The sequence below is a fragment of the Neofelis nebulosa genome, chromosome 14 (assembly GCF_028018385.1).
Source record: "Neofelis nebulosa isolate mNeoNeb1 chromosome 14, mNeoNeb1.pri, whole genome shotgun sequence".
Taxonomy (NCBI): Eukaryota; Metazoa; Chordata; class Mammalia; order Carnivora; family Felidae; genus Neofelis; species Neofelis nebulosa.
This window is the reverse complement of record NC_080795.1, coordinates 72520956-72532085: the sequence shown is the minus strand read 5'-3', so window position 1 is coordinate 72532085 and position 11130 is coordinate 72520956. Positions and strand designations below refer to the sequence as shown.

General features: G+C 46.8%; 1 long non-coding RNA gene across 1 annotated transcript; it reads right to left on the bottom strand.

Annotated features, from left to right (window-relative positions):
* Nucleotides 1–1721: 1721 nt before the first annotated feature.
* LOC131495088 (uncharacterized) lies at nt 1722–3155 on the bottom strand. Its single transcript, XR_009253750.1, has 3 exons — nt 3086–3155; nt 2400–2512; nt 1722–1935 (listed from the first exon to the last, which is right to left on the bottom strand). It is a non-coding gene; the product is annotated as an uncharacterized LOC131495088 (long non-coding RNA).
* Between the last annotated feature and the right edge of the window lie 7975 nt (nt 3156–11130).

The window sequence follows — 11130 nt, the reverse complement described above, 5'->3', positions numbered from 1 at the left end:
GTCCCAGTCTCCTTGGAGGGCAGTTGGCAGTCTGAGCGGCTTTTTTGGAGGTCACCCACATAATGCATATTGTCAAAGTACTTCTTACAACCATGCGCTGTATTCTTGGAACGAGCGCTGGGGTCATTGTCTCCTCCACCTTTGTCTCTCTCCAGCATTGGCTGGTTACGTTTCAGGGCCTGCCCAGAGGATCCCTCCTGCCTTTGGCTCTCTCTAAGCTCCAAACTGGGCCCCTAAGCGAATTCTGCTCACCCCATGCTGAGAGCAGACGTCCGGAGTCCCCACCCAGGTGCAGGAGTCCTGGCTCCAGCAGAGAAGGAGTTCAAACGGGATTCTTTTCGCAGGGTTAACACTTCAGCAGCACCTTACAATCAATGTTAGCCATTTCATGTGGCGGCATTTCTGATTGTGTACCCAAAAGCCATTAGTAAATCAGAGAAGCACTTGCAATCAATGGTGTCTTGGAAATATCTGTAGCTTTAACTGACACACACACACACACACACACACACACACTTCTTTTGTGTTCCTACCGCACTTTATGTCTCCCTCTCGTATAACTCTTGTCAGGGTGCATCATCATTGTTTGTGTGTGTGTGTATCTCACCCACTAGACAGTGAGGTCCTCAAGGGCAAAGTCTGTCTAATTCATTTTTATACTCCAATGCCAGCACTGCGTCCAGCACCTCATAGGCACTGAATTCGATTTGTTTGAATTAATGTGTAAGAGAGTGAATTCAGATGGCTCGTCTAGGGGGCACGCATCATCAGTCTTGGGACCGGAGGGTCTTTTTTTTTTTTTTCACTGATTAGAATAGGTGGCCATGTCTGTCTCTAGGGGGGCCCAATGCCCCTGTCGTGGAGCGACATGGCCCAAGCACAGAATGGGTCCTTAGAGAAACTTGCAACCCTGGGCTAGTGCTACCACAAAGGGTCCCTTCTCCCAGGCCTTGGAGCCCCCTGCCCGGGCCAGGCATCAAGCTCAGGGTAAAGAAATCCGGTGTGTGACTCACACTGGAAACCTGGAAGGAACAGATCTGTATCGTGGAGGACTTGCTGGCCACTGTGTCATTGGTTATTTAGCATCAGGTTTTCAGAAAGATCTTTGGGGACTTCACTGCAGCCAGATGACCTCATGCTGAGTGAGATTTATGGCCTCTTGAGGGAGGAGTAAGGCTATGAGGTCACAGAGGGAAGAGAGCCCTATAATTATGCATGAAACCATATCATCCCCCTGCTCCTTTATGAATCAGGCCAACAATGAGACACTGCAATTGCCATTTTGGAAAGAAAAAAAAAAAAAGAGGGCACCTGAGTGGCTCAGTCGGTGAAGCTGTGCTAACAGCTCAGAGCCTGGAGCCTGCTTCAGATTTTGTGTCTCCCTCTGTCTCTGCCCCTTCCCTACTCCCTCTCTCTCTCTCTCTCTCTCTCTCAAAAATGAATAAACATTAAAAAATTTTAAGAAAAAAAGATATGACAAAATCCACCTGCTGATTTGTCTCTTCTTAATAATTGCAATATTCACCAACATTGCATTTGTATTTTTGTGCATCAGATACAGCAATACGTAGCAGGCACTCATTGAATTTTTGTGGACGATTTGAGCGAATGTTCTTTTACACACATTATCTCCTTTAAAGCACACAACAGCTCTTTGGGGTGGACACCAGTGTATGAGTTTGCTCGGGCCGCCATAACAAAGCACCACAGACTGAGTGGGCTTATGTCCCAGACGTTTATTTCATCACAACTTTGGAAGCGGGAAGTCTGAGATCGAGGCATCAGTAGGCTTGCTTTGATCCAAGGGCTCTCTCCTTGGCCTGCAGATGCCATCTTCTCCCTGTGTCCTCACACGGCCTTCCCTCCGTGTCTGTGTCCTAAGCTCCTCCTCTGAGGACACGGTCATATGGGATTAGAGCTCGCCCACATGACCTCCTTAATGATGTGAAGAACGAAGGCAAAAGGAAATGTAGATAAAATTAAATTTGCTTATATAACCTGCAGCCCATTGACAAATACTGGAGACAGGCAGAGAATGACTCTCCTCCAGGAACTCCTAATCTTAATGTTAACGCTTTGGTAGAGGGAAAAACAACCTTCGCTTGATGATAGCTAGGCCTCCAAGATGCTGTCAGTCTTCTCTACATGAAAACCCTTTTGGAAATGTCGTCTTGACCTCTCCCAGCACCCCCCCCCCAAGTGTGTAATCTATGGTGCCTCACAATCCCAGGGCAGCTCTTTCTGCCCATGGGTCCTGGCCCCTGTGCTTTAATAAAACCACCTTTTTGCACCGGACGTATCTCAAGAATTCTTTCTTGACCGTTGGCTCTGGACCCCAGCACTTCAAACCACATCATGAGGACCACAACAACCCGCTAGTACAAGACTTCAGTAAGTACCTGGGTGTTTTCACAAGTGTCTCAACTGGTGTCCACATTCATCATGGTTCCCTCCCCTTCTCTCCAGGTTGGAGTGGCCAGGCCAGTTTGGATTAGATTGTGGAACACCTTGACTGTAAATATGAAGGAGGTGAGCTCTTATCTTATGGCAGCAGGGATGTCTTGGCAGTTTTTAAGAAGGGCCAAATTGTTTTTTTCAGGAACATACCACCCAGGAAGGGAGAAGACGGACTGGGGGACAATAGTCTAATCAGAAAGACCAATAATGACACTGTTGACCAAGTCCTGGTCACCGTTTTTCAAACTAAGTTCTACAGAGTCTATGCATTCCATGGAGGTGCCTCAGAGGTCACCTGAGGCCCAGGAGGCATTGTGTGGAAGAGAAGAGGGGACCTGAGTTTCAAAGAGCAGCTGGACCCATGATTACTTTCTTTGTAAATAGTACACCTTAGCTCAATAACGAAAATTGCAAACCTCTGATCTACATGAAACACAATGAGACCATAAATAAGAAGGGAAGAGGAGGAAGGGTGAAGGAGGAGGAGTCTCTCTCTCGAGGAGAGATAACTGGTTCTCCACAGACAGATCCCAAGGAAGGAGAGAGAAGCCATTTTTCAGATGGCTGACCCACACATCCTGCCAGTTCAAGTCTCACCCAGGGTGGGTCTACTTCCAAACTCACTCACATGGTTGTTGATAGATTTCAGATCCCCGAGGCCGTCAGAATGAGAGACTCAGCTTCTTGCTGGCCGATGGTACATCACCTCTCCACAAACAGCTCATAACATGGCAGCCGGCTCCACTGATGATCAAGTGAGAAGGGGAGAGAGTAAGACTGAAGTCACAATCATGTGTAACCTAACCATGGAAATGACATCTAGTCACTTCTGTTAGACACCGGTCACTGGGTCCAGCCCCCACTCCAGGCGAGGGGTTAAACTCCAGGTTTAACCTAGGGATCTTGGAGAGCCATTTTATTTTTTTAATTTTTTTTTATTATTATTTTTTTAACGTTTCTTTATTTTTGAGATAGAGAGAGACAGAGCATGAACAGGGGAGGGGCAGAGAGAGAGAGGGAGACACAGAATCAGAATCAGGCTCCAGGCTCTGAGCCGTCAGCCCAGAGCCCGACGCGGGGCTCGAACTCACGGACCGTGAGATCGTGACCTGAGCTGAAGTCGGACGCTTAACTGACTGAGCCACCCAGGCGCCCCTTGGAGAGCCATTTTAGAAGAGCCCACTATACTCAGGGGTAAAGACTTAACAGAGTACCCCCTGTTGCCCCCTTACTGCCCCCTCAGTTCTCGCTGCCCCCTCAATTACTCCTTCCCAAGGGGGGAGAAGTGACGTCCCTTAACTAGTGAGTTTGGGGGACGTGACTGGGATATGTGGGTCAACCATCTGAAAAATGGCTTCTCTCTTCTTCCTTGGGATCCATCCGTCTGTGGAGAACCGGTTCCGTTATGCCGCTGGCCATGCCAACAGCTGAGCCGTAAAGGCTCTGTCTCCCCTAGGAGAGAGCTTCCCTTCCCTAGAGCCACTGGGGAGAACTCCCTCAGTCTGGGTCCAGAAGTAGGCAACCCACTTTGGCTGCATACGTATGCCACAATCTCCAGCCTCAGCTTCATCCAGAACGAAGTTGGTGTTTTTGTCACCACTGGCCTGAGAGTTCCGGTTCTCTCCATTAGCCTAGAACTCTGGCAAGGAAGAGAGGCGCCCCTCTCAAACCCCACTGCCATTCTTGAAAGAGTTGGGGTCTGGAACCCACCTAACCTGAGCAGGGCAGGCTGCGCGGTCACATGAACGCAGGCGCTCAGCAGGGTCCTGCCCTTGGTTTAACAGTCTGCTGTCACCGTCTTGAATTTCTTCACAATTTTTAAACAGAGGTCCCACATCTTCATTTTGCACTAAGCCCCGCAAATCACCTGGTTGGTCCCGAACCTGAGTTTGATCCTGCTTTTGCCGCTAGCCTCCAGGTCTTGGACGCGTGACCAACCCCCTCTAGATTTCTCGCTTGCACAAAGGGGCTGAATACCCAATATCTAGCACTAGGGTCGTTGGGAGTCTCAGGTGAGGCGGGATAGGTGTGAATGGTAGAGCTACCCCTGGGCGTTTAACCTCCAGCGAATTAATTAGCCACCTCTGCCCAACGCAGATCCTGACCGGAACAGCTAAACAAACATGGCAGGAGGAAGGAATAGAAGACCCATTCTGGTCCCAGAGAGAACGCATCAGTCTGAGATTCTGACACGGAAGCCAGTGTACCCTGCAAAGGCCCTTCCATGTATCCCAGCAACTCCATGAGCAGTTCCCACAATGCACTGTTGACGCGGCCACTCAGGAGCCTCTAGGGAGCCAAGGCCATGATGGGACATGAGGTCTCCAGGAGACCCAGACCTCATGGAAAGGTCATCTGCTGTAAAAGAACCAGTACCCTGAACGTTCACTGTGCAAACGAAGAGGAAATGTGTGCAGACATCAGGCTATCAACTTACACAACTCGAGAAAACACTAATCGTTAATGTATTTCATTGAGAAACACCAGAGAGAGAGAGAGATGCTTTTTTTGTTACTTGACTAATTTACTGCATTTCATGTTTAAATTGAAGTATCTACTTATACAATTATGAACCATCCTGACTCAAAGAAAGTTCACCAAAATAATTTCCTTATGTAACATTATCTTCCGATATACCTGCTATTTTCATTTCATTATGTGTTTTTATTCTTCCAGAGTTGAAAGATCTAATTGTATTTTTAAAGTGTCCCATTAAACCAAAATAACAATTCTGCTACAATAACCATCATGAGCTAGTTGGTCCTGACTTGTATCACATTTTGAAATGTCATGCTTTTTTTAATGGTTGTTTTCCCAAGAGGGTTTATAGCTTTTTGCAATTAGGCAGCCTTGTAAAGCATGGTTTTAGATGATTTCAATGTTTCAAACCAACTGAGCATCTCAAACACCCATTTCCTTTGCCTTTTTAAAATTAATAATAATGCCTTTCACGTCTCTTGGTTCTTTATAATTGACAAAGTGCAATCACATTTATTGTTTTATTCGCTGCTACTTTCCAGCTCTAGGTTACATGCTAGAAGAGGGCTTGGGTCACCAACAAAGCAAGAGACTAGAGCTCACATGAATGTAAAAGGAATTTACTGGCAGGATAGCAGGTGGTTCAAGGATCCACATGCAGGCTGGGGGCGGGGAATGTGGCTCCAACATCAGAACCACGGAAATCTGGGCAGCTGAGAACACTGCCAAGAGCCTGTCATCATTGTCTGGTTCAAGTGCAATCACCAGGACTGCCAACATCTCTCGCTCGCTCGCTCACTCGCTCTCTCATTGTATCTGTGAGATGTTTCCATGTGGTTGCCGGTGATAATAGTTCATAGTTTCTTTGTTTTCACTGCAGTATCACACTCTCTGGTATAATTTTACCAAAACGTCTCGCTCATTCTATTTTTTTATGGATTGTTTCTAGTTTTTGATTATGATGAGCACTGCTGCTGTGATAATGGCTTGCACCTGTCTTTTGGTGGACGTGTGCGTTAATTTTTCTTAGATGTCGCAATTCCAGAGGAATTGCTGGGCCGTCAGGTAGGCACAGGCTTCACTGTGTAGATGCTCAGTGATGGACTTTTGAGTCTCCTGCACCCAGTGTGAATATTACCTCCTATCCCTGCCCCTCTGTATCATTCCCTACACATGCAAGATCCTGGGGGTGTTCGATCATTCCAGCCCAGACCTCTTGCCCTCACCTAACAGGCCTAGGGCAGAGAACAATGTCCTTTCTCAGCTTCCATAGGATGTCCTTCATTCACATCCTGGGATGTCTTCTCAAACAAGGTGGGGGAAATGAACAAGATGTTCCGGTACCCATGAATCTGTGATGTCATACTCAGTCAGTGACATGTCCCCGTACATATGCTTCCAGGACAGGAGACTGGAGCCCAAGCCATGGCTCTGAGGGTCTGGGCCACATGCCAAGGAGCTTCAATGAGGGGCGGCAAGACGGAAAGTTCTGGGGCACAGTGAGAGCTGAGATAGGAAAGGAGTCGGTGGCCTAGGGTCCCGCCTGCGGTCCACAGCTTCATGTTTTGTGTCATTTAAACATAAAAACACGTTTGCAAATAAACGTTCACATGTAATGCTAATAACCTACTCCTGACCCCACGATGCCACTGAGTATAAAAGTCTACCACTGATTCAAGGCACTTGGTCAGGAATAAAGAATTGGATTGTGAGCTTCCGTTGATGGCATAAAACTGTTCAAAGGAGGGAATATTAACAGTTTGTACAGATGAGACAGTAAGTCATACAAAACGGATCAAAAGGTCTGTGGCTCAGGCTGAAGTGAGGTGGGCTTGGGACCCTGACAACTCAGCCTCCCTCTCCTTCTCCTTGCCTTTCCCACCGTGGTTCCTAAGGCAGCTTTTCGGAACCCTGGAAACTCTTTTGGGCGTGCTGAAGAGGGCTGTGTTTTGGAGAGAAGCACCTCTGTGGCATCGAGCAAGTAGCTTTACCTCTGAGCTTCAGCTTCCTCGTGTTGGGAATAATGAAACGTACTTCTTATGAGGATCGGAATAAGGGCATGCAAACCACCAGGCACGATGCCTGGCCTGTCTTAGGCAAGTGGAGAGAGCTTAATTTGCTTCCGTTTCTCCGTGGCCAACAGAAGGCAGAAGTGGATTCTGGTTTGTTGAACCATCTGTTGGATGAAGCATGTGAGAAAAACCAAAAGTGAGGTGGGCAGTACAGGGAAAGGATAGCATGACGACACTTTGCCTAGCTTCCATTCATGACTGACACCAGCTGCTGAGGGCTTCGGGACGGGGGGCGGTCCATAAATAATAACCCTTTTCTTCTCCTCTTGACTGTAGAACCAGTGGAGGGAGGTGGGACACAGAGAGATGGAGAGCAGACGGCCATCTTTACGACCCATGAAACTGATGGCAGGTCATGGCGTTATACTCCTGGCCAAAAGGATTTGCTAACACTTTGCCCCTCTGGACCTAGAGACAGTCCAGCCCAGGGAGAGTTTGGGCTGAGCAGTCACATGAGCGAGAGCCTGGAATGTCGCTCTCAAGGAGGGCCTTCTGGGAACAAATGAAGCAAGGGGAGAAAAATCACCATTCTTGCAATCACACACACACACACACACACACACACACACGCCCCCATATGTGCCTGATTCTGAATCCCTAAGGCAGTGGCAAACCCTATAATCATTTAAGAATGATTTTAGGGGCCTGTTTTCAGTTCTTTTCAATCCCCCAGTCTGCATGTTCTCAGATTCTGTCATTCCCTTTCCTTCGAACGGCACCTCCTTCAAGTCTTTGCCCAAGTGATGCGTTCTCTATGAAGCCCACTTAAAATGACAGCCTCCCACAGAATAGGAGAAAGAACATTTGCAAATTACATATATGATATGGAATCAATATCCACAATACACGAAGAACTCCTAAAACTCAACAACAAATTTAATTTGCCCATTTAAAAATGGGCAAAGGACTTGAATAGATATTTCTCCAAAGAAGATTTGCAATATGCATGTGAAAAGATGCTCGATATCACTAATCACCAGAAAAATGCAAATCAGGGGCACCTGGGTGGCTCAGTTGGTTGAGTGTCCGAACTCAGCTCAAGTCATGATCTCATAGTTCATGAGTTTGAGCCTTGCATCGGGGTCTGTGCTGACAGCTCAGAGCCTGGAGACTGCTTCGGGTTCTGTGTTTCTGTCTCTCTGCCCCTCCCTGACTCAGGATCTCTCATTCTCTCTCTCTCTCTCTCTCTCTCAAAAATAAATAAACATTAAAAAACAATTTAAAAAAAGAAAAACGCAAATCAGCCCCACAAGGAGATACCACATCACACCCATTAAAATGTCTACAAAAAGAAAAAACACAGAACACAAGACAACAAGTGTTGGTAGGATGTGGAGACACGAATCCTTGTGCGTTACTGATGGAATACGTGAAAAGATGCAGTTGTTGGGGGAAACAGCATAGCCGTTCCCCAAAAGTCGAATGTAGAATTACCATATGATTCACTTCTACTTCCGGGTATGTACCCAAAAGAATTGAAAGCAGGAACGCAAGTGGGCATATATTTGCACACCTGTGTTCACAGCAGCCTGATTCGGAAGAGCCAAAACGTGGAAGGGACCCAAATGCCCGCTGGCTGACGAGGGATAAACAAAATGTGGTCTACCCATACAACAGAATATTGCTCAGCCTTAAGAAGGAATGACATTCCAACACATGCCATAATATGGATGAATTCTGAGAACATCACGTTAAGTGACACAATCCAGCCTTGGAAGAATAATTTTTACAGGATTGTCCTTACATGAAGTACCTAGAGGAGTCACAGTGATAGAGACAGAAAGTCGAATGGTGGTTGCCGGGCCCTGGGGGCAGGGCGAAGGGGGAAGTCAGTGTTCAGTGGGGACGGAGTTTCAAGCTGGGAAGATGAACAAGTTCTGGAAATTCATGGTGGGGACGGCTGCACAATGATGTGAATACACTTAATGCTGCTGGACTGGACACTTAAAAAGGGTTAAAGTGAGGGCCACCTGGCTGGCTCAGCACGCGACTCTTGATCTTGGGGTTGTGAGTTCGAGCCCCACATTGGGGGTAGAGATTCCTTAAAATTAATGAATAAGTGCATAAATAAACTTTAAAAAATGGTTAAGCGGTAAATTGTGTTATGTATATTCTACCACAATAAAGAGAAAGATAGCAGCCTTGATTCCACCCTGTCCCCGTCCTCCTGATGCTCCCTGACCCTGAGCTGCTGGGTGTTTTCTGCTTCATGGGCCCGATCCCCTCTGATACATTATGTAATTTACCAATTTTCCATGCATATGTTTCACCACTCTCGTGTAAGCTCCACAGGGACAGGGATTGTTGTCTCTTATTTTCTTGTTCACTGAGATTTGATATTGGTGCTCAGTAAACACTTGTTGAGTGCATGAACCTTGGTGATGCTCAGTAAATCCTTGATGGGTCCATGAGTCAGTGGAGGGACGGATGGATAAAATGAATCTGTCGCCTGGCTTACTGGGTACCACTTTCCAGTTGGAAATCATTAGAGACACCATCAAAGCCTATTCTACACTGGAGTAAAGAGAGGCACAGACAGGAGTAATGACTTTTCCAGAAGACTGACTCAGACACCACATTCAGAGAAAGTAACAAATCCAGTAGGAAAGGAACAGCAGTGCTCCGTCTCAGGAGAATAGGAGGTTCCCCTCCATATCTTTTTTTTGTTTTGGTTTTTTGTTTTTTTAGCATTTGCCCTCAGGGAAAAACTTGTTCAGCTTATAGTTAAAAAAAAAAAAAGGCTTCATGTTTCTAGCAATGTCACTGCTGGATTTCATCCGTCTTTTTCTAACTGAAACCTAGTTAGTATCTTTTAATTTTTTTTTTCAACGTTTTTTATTTATTTTTGGGACAGAGAGAGACAGAGCATGAACGGGGGAGGGTCAGAGAGAGAGGGAGACACAGAATCGGAAACAGGCTCCAGGCTCCGAGCCATCAGCCCAGAGCCTGACGCGGGGCTCGAACTCACGGACCGCGAGATCGTGACCTGGCTGAAGTCGGACGCTTAACCGACTGCGCCACCCAGGCGCCCCTGAAACCTAGTTAGTATCTAACAGAAAGGAAGAACAAAAGATTGAAGCGAGGGAGAGTGAAGGATTGGGTGAGTGGTTTAACACAAAACATGTTTTCTTAGTGACTTAAAAAAAAAATACCTTGAAGTTCCAGATGAATGTCACGAAGGCACCTATATGATTTCCCAGGGCTCTCTGGAGACTGATTTATTCCTGGCTTTAATAGCCTCAGGCTATCACTCTGCTTAAATAACTTTCTCTGTGGGGCTATAGCTTTATCATCTGGACAGAGTAGGGGGTACGGGGACGGGAAACGGGTTAGATGCAGGGCAATCCTACTGTGTGCCTAGTTGGTGTGCTGGAGATGGAAAATGGCAAAGAATTCTAAAGACGCTTTAGAATTGGCTTTCGGGGGACTAATGAAGAATGAGGGACAGAAGCCTCTCGAAGGCATCCCTTGTGACTATCCTTTGTGGCAGAAGAGGCTTGATGAGACAAAGGCACCATCAGAGTTGCATCTGGAGTCTGTGACATCCAGAGTCTGTGGCTCTGGGGGACATCAGGATGGGCAGGGGTTCTGTTTTGGTACCTGGTGGTGGGAACAGTGGCAGGACCTGGCACCTGATGGGAGGCTTTAAGGGCAGAAGACGGCCACAAGAGGCCTCAAGTAAACGAGCCTGTTTAAAGCCCACAAGAGACCCCCTTGGGGATCCCAGAAATAACCGGGTCAGAATCCACCGGGACGGAGGTGAGATCCTGCCTGGGCAAGTGAGGGCAACCAGCCTGCGAAATCTGAGACTTGACTGCACACGGGGTGAAAAGTAGAGAAGTTCTAGATGCAAATTAATTAACTTTTAAAAGCAAACTAATGAAAAGCTATTTAAAAAACGAAATCACACCATGTCCGTTCAATGTGGAGCGCACATAGATATTTCAGACAATCTGAAGTCTGAAGTGCATTCATTTGACGTAGGAAGTGGGTGGTGCAACAAGCCGACTTTGGGATTATAGTTCACTTGAAAGACATAATGGGTATCTGGGTTTATTTCAGGATTCAGCAAATTTAGGTCTACATGGTGGAAATAATAATCCTGCTCTTCTCGGCACTGGTC